Raw genomic sequence first — 8,847 nt, 5'->3', positions numbered from 1 at the left:
TTACTCACTGTGGTTTGAGGATTATTCCACAGCTTACACAAAAAATGGTGCATTCAGAGTTGTACTTTAAGACATGTTTGGCTTTTATTTCTCACCTGTTCAGAATTTTACTTTTCTTCTTCATAATAATTATTATTAATTGTATTTTCTTATGGAAAATTTTCATAACCAATTCTGTTCTAACACTTTTTCTCTACTTCTTGTGCAATAATAGCAGTTTGAGCTATTACTGTCAGATCAAACATAACCATTACATTTTCACTAGCATAGTTCCCCAAGTGTATGACCAGAGATCTTTTGTCTAATGGGGGCATGAAAACCAGGATGCTGCAGCTACCATTAGTTTGTTCTTTCTTAGGAAAGAATTAACATAAAAAAAGCGATAGAAAGAGTTGGAGGCTGTGATCAGGAATCACTAATAATCTTGTTTAAAATTTACATTTAGTAATAACAGAAGTCATGTCCACATTTCCTTTGTATACTATGGATAAAATTCTATACCATCTTAAATAATTTAAATTAACTTTCTCTTTCCTATTCTTTTTTTTTTTTTTACAAAGCTTGTTTGGATTTTATTGAAATTGAAAGTAATATCAGAGGAAGTGATCATAATTGCAATTTTGGCTACAACCAAATACCAACCTAAGCAATTCCTCATCAGTTATGTGTATATGAATTAACACAGCAGCCTTAGAAAACATGTTATTCTCCCAATAAGCAGGGTCAAACTTTAGTCAAAACACTTCATTGTTACAAAGTTCTAGAAGGCTGGCTTTGTCGGTACAACATATCCATAGCTGCTTGTATTAACCGAAAATCTTATCTGAAATTTCTACACATTTAGAATCATCAAAAGGCTTCCTCTGGCTGCCAGGCTGAAGAAACTTCTTCACTGTGGGAGGTTTCTGACTCTGGTTCTCAGTGCCTTCAGCAGAGGGAAGCTGTCCATAATGCCTGGGTCCAGCTCTTCCACATGGTAGAGCATTTGAACTAGGTAAATATCCTCCTTGCTCAGCCTGTTGCCAACAAGATAATCTTGTCCATGGCTCTTCAACCCCTTTTCATAAGCAGGGAATTAGCGGTTCCTTGCTTTGTCCTTGATCTCGGCAAGACTTGCCTCTTTCTCCCCAGGGGGAGTATAAGGGTAATGGAGAACCATATAATCCAGATCCGCCATACCTTCTGTATACATGTTAATGAGGGCTCTCTCCTTCATGTCCTTCCCATAGAGGTTGTATTTGGAGGCAATGTAGTTGAGAATGGCTCTGGTCTGCACCAGCTTCATCCCGTCAATCTCCACCATGGGCACTTGCTGGAACATCAAACTCCCATCATTTCTTAAACTTTCCAGGTCATCCCGAGTTTTCATAAATTGTCCTTCAAACTCTACTCCAGCTGCAGCCAAGAGCCACCGGATAGGCTCCATTCTTCCCCTGCCATCGAAGTAGTGAAGGACTGGCTTCCCCGCCATGGCAGCAATTGCTTGGGTTTTCTCGCTAGAGAATTCTCTAAGCTCCCCCTCTTTCCTATTCTTAAACGACTGTGAAACAATGACCAAAGCATTCTGCTACTCCCATTTTTTGAATTTGGAATTAATTATTGTAATTCTTGTACAGACATAGAGACATTTCTAAATTAGGAATAATTCATGAAATTTTCAGGTTTACTAAAAAATGGCTAACAACACATTCTTTGGGCACCAAATATATATTCTTGGTAAAATTATATCATTCACTATTGTAAAGGTCAACATAGAAATGAAATTGCAGCACTTAAGGACAGCAAGAAAATCCACAGAAAATAATTTAATACAATAATATCAGAAATAACAACAGTAGTATAATTAGTCATAAAATATCTTATGAAAATTTCTTATATAAAATATAGTTTTCATAAAGTATTATAGCAGAAAATTTAGAACAGTTTTCATACATGACTTAATTTCTTTTTAGAAATAACTTTGCTGGACATGTAGAATATGAAACATAAAATTCTAACAGTGCCTTTTAGTATATTACTGATTTTTGAAGTTCGTAAAATTTTAAGATGTTTTAACAATGTATGTAGAACTTTAAATATTATAGAATTAGGTGATTAGGAACTTAGTATTTTAATATTCCCATCTGACACGTATGTGCATTAGTGGTTCTGTTCATAGTCCAGGAGAAAAACCTTAAAAGTGGTAATCAATAAAAGTTTTATTTTTCTTAGAATTTTACTCTTCTATCCTCCTTGGTTTCCAAGCACATTCATGTCATTGACATATACACACACAGTCGTTTACCCTTGCACATAAAATAAATACATGTTTACAGTTATATTGATTTAAACTTTATGTGCTTATATATGCTTATAAAACATTTTTGACTTGTTATGTTAAAATGTGTTTGAAATTTTCAGAAGCACACAGTTAATAACATTTTCACTTTTAGCTACAAAGTAATCAAAAGTCACATTTGTCCAAAAAGCAGTGATTCCAATACAGGGTATCAATTTGCCCTTTCATTCCCAGCATCTGTTTTTTATTTATAGACTAGCAACATTTCAACTTTTTTTCTAGAAGATCATGCCTTTCTTCTCATTTACATACTTTTTCCAACTAGTGGCATCTCATATCTCATTGATTACAGTAAACCATAATACTATAGAAGACGAGATGTCTATACTCTAGTTTTCAGTTGATGAACAATAAAGTATTGCTCTGAGCACCATTATGAATCTCTTATGATGCAAGTCAAATGCAAGTCTTATGATGCCATGTCCTTTAGCATGGAATATGTTTCCTATAGAGTCTGCAAAAATTCACTAGATTATATGCTCCCATTTTCATGATAGGGTACCCACCATACATTATTCCTATTAGGGTTTCTATCATAGAGTACAGAAATAAAATTATAGTGTGTCCAGTGAGATCGCTTGTCATGACTTAGTTCTATGGACTCACATGTTGAAAGGAATGAGAACCGACTCCCCAGAGTTATTCTCTGACTTCCAAACATGCATGAGGTATGCTGTGATCCCATGCATATGAAAACATTCACACAAAGAATGTATAATAAATTCAATTAATTAAAATTTAGCCTATCATATAGAGGGCCAGTAACATGACTTAGTTGCTAAAGGTGTTTGGTACCAAGGTCAATGAGCTGAGTTTGATCTAACTCCACAAACAATATGATAGAAGGACAAAATTAACTCCTGAAAATTGTCCTCTGGCCTACACATGAGCTGTTGTTAACTTGCATTAACATGCTGACCCACACACGTGGTGGGGTGGATAACTAAATATAAAAACAATTTAAAATTATTTAGAGATGGATTTACTCTGAATACACCTCAGATTTGTATTAGAGCGGACATGTCTTAACATTGTCTTGGTTGTAATCATCCTGCTTGATCATGATAGCATGAATTTCTTTGATCAATATGCTAGTTGTGGTTGTCCAGATATATTCAAACTTTATTATAATAGAGAATAGTAGAGTTAGTATAGAACCAAGTGAAAATGTTAATGACATCATCGGTCTCTTCCATATGGATTAGAAAGTGGTATTAATCTTCTCTCCAGCTACCTCATTCGTTAAATACAAAACATCACATTTTCTAAGTCAGTTGCAACAGAACACATATTCCAGGCCCCATTCATCTGTTTTTAACAGTGATACTAAGCCCAATTGCAATTCATGGTATTTCTTGATTCCTTTACATTGCAGCATGAAATCTTACATGAAATTTATATAATAAATTACATGAAATGCAACAGAGATTACCATCCTTTCAGCCTGAGGTCATTAAGGCTACTACTACTTTCTAGTACCCCTTTGCATTAAGTTAATATTTTGATAGACTCTTTTGGTGAATTAAAATAGACTATCCAAGCTGCTTTAATTTTATCTTTTTACACTACAGTGTTATGTACTTCAAAAACATACCAAACTCAAACTTCTAAGATAAACATTAAATTATTTTAATTCTATGACTATCACCATGCTAGTAAACTAATCATCCTGTTTTAAAATATTTTCCTATCAAATATGTTGAGCATAGCTTTTCCATTACTGTAGTGATAATATATATATATATTATATGTATGTATTATATATATTATAATATATATTATATGTATTATATTATATATGTAGTATATGTATATATACATATATTATATGTATGTATGTATATATGTATATATGTGTGTGTGTGTGCGCACGCGCACGTGTGCACATGTGTGTGTGTATGTATGAGTGAAAATCATAAAAATCATGTGCATCTTGAAAATCATGCACCATCTATATATTTAATTGTATATTATTTCTAAAAAGTGGAAAGTAAACACATTTTAATGCTTGTTGTAATATCAAATTTACACACAGGGTAGTGAATTATTGTAATTTCAAGTCCAAAATTAAGCAAATTTATGTAAGCTTTTAGGAATAGTGTTGAAAATTTTAAGCCATATGTGGTGCATATGACTGTCATCTTGAGGCAAAAGAATTATAGTCTTGACTTAGCAAGACTATATCTAAAACAAAACAAACCATAATCCCACAAAATATATAAAGAACACATATATTTATTGTCTGATTTTTCTATCATTTACAACACCAGAAGACTATCATAGTCCTATATAGCCTAAAGTCATCCAATAAATATGTTTCAGTGTAAAGCAAGATTTTAGGCATTTCTGGAATCCTAGGTCTGAGCTACCTACCCAAACAGTTTAAAAGATATGGCTTAAGAATACTGCAAGCATGAATTCAGCTTAATGTTATGTTAGCTGTGTAAGAATGATTTATTGTGACAGAGTGCAAATTCAACTATTGAGTCTTTAAAAATAAATAATGAAGAATTTGCAATACAAGACAATCAAGTATTATGTTGTTAGAAGCACAATTGAATTGATGACAAAATATAACAATCTGCTATCAGACAACATAATTAAATTTAGCTGTAAGGTTTTTAAATTCTTTTATCTTAAGTAGTAGGCTAGAAAAAAATTGTATTGCACAACAGAACATTGGTTTGTTATTGTTATAAGCTTTGATACTTCTACCAAGAGTAGGAGTTTGACATTTGGCAGGGAATTAAGTCCCTTAACATGGAAACCCTGTTGATGGACACATTCAAAGACAAACTGCCTATTGTTTCTCCCAAATTTTCCCTGGGCACATAGAAATACATGTAGTAGTTTATTTCATATTAACTGTTTTGTGTCTTAATGATGTGATGACATGTAACCAGGATAAGAAGAATATTTAATATTTACCAGGGATCTGTATACTATAAAACTGCCCAGAGAATGACACTAGTTACTCAAACAGTGTCTGTAACTGCTTTTCCTCCCTAGCAGGAATGGTCAGAGACCTGGGAAGTAAAATTCCTTTGAGGTATCATTTATATACTCTGCTTAGCTTTAGTTAATTAGATTTTCATCCATTTCACTGAAGAAATATGCAACCCATAAACTGGTTACATTCATTTATAATATTCTGAAAGCTTTGCAAAATATTTACCCGCTAGGAATTTTTAGTTTCTTCATCTATGAAATAGAGATAAAACGCTAGCAATGAAAAAAAAAAGTAGTAATGGATGGGATGATTTTGACCATAGTTCCTGGCACATGACAGGAGCTCAATGCGTGTCAAATTTTCAGTATCATTGTTCCTTCTGATTAACAACAGTAACAATAGCAGCATGGTTATAACTTTGGGGATGTCAGTTCAGTTTAAGAGAACCCATTGCCTCAATAAAACATTGCTCCATCCCTGTATCTAGTCATGTGGGTGGCAGAAACCATAGCAACAATGCACAATGTCATTCTGTTCACTATTGATTGGACCAGTGTGGGACACAGGCCTGAACTGAGTTAATCAGATTCTCTCTCTCTAAGGAATGTGAAATTGGGAAGCAGCTCCGTGAAAGCTGGGAGAGAGGGACTCATAAATCTTAAAAAGAGAAAGAGCTTTTTTCTTTCTTATTTGTAAAAAATTGGAGAGAAAAAAGATGTTCAGGATAGTAACAATGAATCAGATAGAGAAGCAAAAACACTAGCAAGTGAGTGTTTCCTGCATGTCTCTAATGTTCCTGTGCCTGGATTCTTATATGCTGGCTTTCTCTGAATTTTAGGAGAAAGCCAAGAATGTATATGTATATGTATATGTATATGTATATGTATATGTATATGTATATGTATATGTATATGTAAGTATATGTATGTTTAAACTGGGTTTAGTTCTCCCACACTATGTGCATTTAAAAGATATTCAACCAAAGTAATATGTGAATGGTCAACAAACTGTATTATTCATAAGAGTAATGTTTGAATTTACTTGTATTTTATTTAATTACAATATGATATCAACATTTCTGTGATCATTATGATAAAGAATTACATGAAACATTCTTGTAACATTCCTCAATTTCTCATTTGTATATCTAAGTAAATAAGAAACATTAAAATAAATTATGTTCTCAGAAATTAAGACCAAAATAAAGTATTTTAATTGAAATCTTAATAAGTCAAACTGTAACTGCTTAAAATATAGAGGAGGGACTGAAGGAGCTGAAGAGGAGTGCAATCCCATAAGAACAACAATGTCAACTAACCCAGATCCTTCAGAGCTCCAAAAATCTAATCCAAACACCAAGGAGCATACTTAGGCTGGTTCATGGCCCAGGGCACATGTATAGCAGAGAACTGACTGCCTTGAATGACCTCAGTTTGCAAGGATGGGCTTAATACTGTGGAAACTTGATGCCCCATGGAAGAGGGATGCTGGTGTAGGTGAGATGGGGATGAGTGAGCAGGTGAGGAAGCACTCTGTCAGAGGTGGGGAGGATGGAGTGGAGAACTCAGGAGGTAGGAATGGGAAAGGGGCCAACTCTGGAAATGTAAACAAATAAAATAATTTAATAAAAATAAAAATAATATATTCAGTAAAAATTATTTTCAAAAACAAAAAATTAAAATATATACTAGATTTATCTAATAATTTACTGGAAAAATATCAAGATTTTTATGTTACATCATTCTTTGTAACTCATATGAACGTTGTTATTTTCCTATAGACTTCAATAGTCATGGTGTAATTTATTAATCATATTAATATTATAGTTGATTTAGCTCTTCAAGTTTTAAGTTTGAGTTTAGAGCTTTCAAATTATGTTCAGTTTCACAATGCATTATCTTGGTTTTATGTTTATGTGTTGCCTAACACAAAATGACTAAGGATAGCAACAAAAATTAAAACGAACCACATATTGAAAAATTACTAAATATAATTGTGTGAAAGAACTACAGAAATTAGATTTAAAACAGAAAATTAATTCTGTATAGCAAGGAAATTATGATTATTTGTGGTAAAATGTGTAGAAGATAACTTGCACTAACTTAAGCTGCATATTGCTTCTGTCAGAGTAGACTAGTGTTTTATTGGAAAATGCAATAAAATTCAAAAAGAGATAGAAATAATTTTTGATTAAATAACCGTAGGTCCTGTACAAGAGATTCAGACCCTGTTAGAGCACTCTTATGAAAAATAATGACAACCAAGGAGACTACTGGAGCAGTGTTCTAAAAATAAGAAGAATGTATCTCATACAAAATTGAGTAATCCCACATAGGAATGAATCCATGAAAACATTATCTAAATATTTCTCATACATCCTTATTTCTTGTACCCTGTAGAAATATAGAATATATGATACTGTATATTTTAAGATAACTGGTTTGTTTTTATGACAAAAATCAAATGCACATTACCTCCTTTATATTCTAATCTGTTAATTCATCCTCTTTACTTTCTCAAGAAACATGATGAGTAAAGTAGCATTTGCTAAAATTTACAAATACTATCAGCTGTGTTGATTTTATCTTGCTGTGTTATCAACTTTATTTTTTAAAAAAAAAAATGCCTCCTAGTTTTTACAGTATCAATTATCATACATTTAGGGTGTATTCCTGCTGCTAAAAGTTCCTCCATCCTCTAATTTTTGTTTCTAATATGTTATAGTTCAGAGACTAAAATCTGAGCTACTTTAAGTAGAATATAAGTACTGTCTTTCAGGGTCTGCAAGTTTTTTTTTTTTTTTTTAGAATCAAAAATAAAGGCAGGAAAAAAATAACTAAACAGGATATATTTTGACTGCTTAGGAATCAAGATAAAATTTTATATCTATATCATAGCTTGATTGGAAATAGCTTACACAAAATCAATGGGGGTATGATGTGCTTATGGAGAAAATAATTTACAAAAATTTTAAAATGAAATTGACACAAAACATTTAAACCCTGAATATACATTACTGGAAACTGAAAATATTGAACAGTTCTTATCAATGAATTAGATACCACCTACCACAGTATAATATATCCAATGCACATGACCTTATGACAATTTTATGACAATCAGTGTTTATGTATCTTTTCAAAAAGAGGATTTCAGAAGACTATTTAATCTCTTCAGTGACTTTGTTTATTGCAACCACAAACCCTCTTTTACTCATCTACTAGAACATGAATCCAGGAGTAGGTGCCAAATTAACTTACTCTGGGACCATCAACGTTTTTCTATCAAATCACAGAAAGTATCAGAGGGGCAATAGAAATGATGCCTCAGTAGTTATGGATCCTTGCTCTTTAGGAGGAATCATGTAAAACTACTCCCTCTAACTTTACAGGGCTCACAGTTCCAGCTCCAGGTGATCCAACACTCTCTTCAGCACCAATGTGTATCCCTTCCTACATCCTACATATCCATGTAAATATACATATACATATACATATACATATACATATACATATACATATACATATACATATACATATACATATACATATACATATAC

The 8,847-nt window shown here is 32.5% G+C and overlaps 1 pseudogene; it reads right to left on the bottom strand.

Annotated features, from left to right (window-relative positions):
- Positions 1–806: 806 nt before the first annotated feature.
- On the bottom strand, positions 807–1,504 carry LOC114631934 (annotated as a pseudogene).
- Positions 1,505–8,847: the final 7,343 nt, after the last annotated feature.

Source organism: Grammomys surdaster, unplaced genomic scaffold (assembly GCF_004785775.1).
Source record: "Grammomys surdaster isolate TR1022 unplaced genomic scaffold, NIH_TR_1.0 369, whole genome shotgun sequence".
Taxonomy (NCBI): domain Eukaryota; kingdom Metazoa; phylum Chordata; class Mammalia; order Rodentia; family Muridae; genus Grammomys; species Grammomys surdaster.
This window is presented reverse-complemented; position numbering and strand designations above follow the sequence as displayed.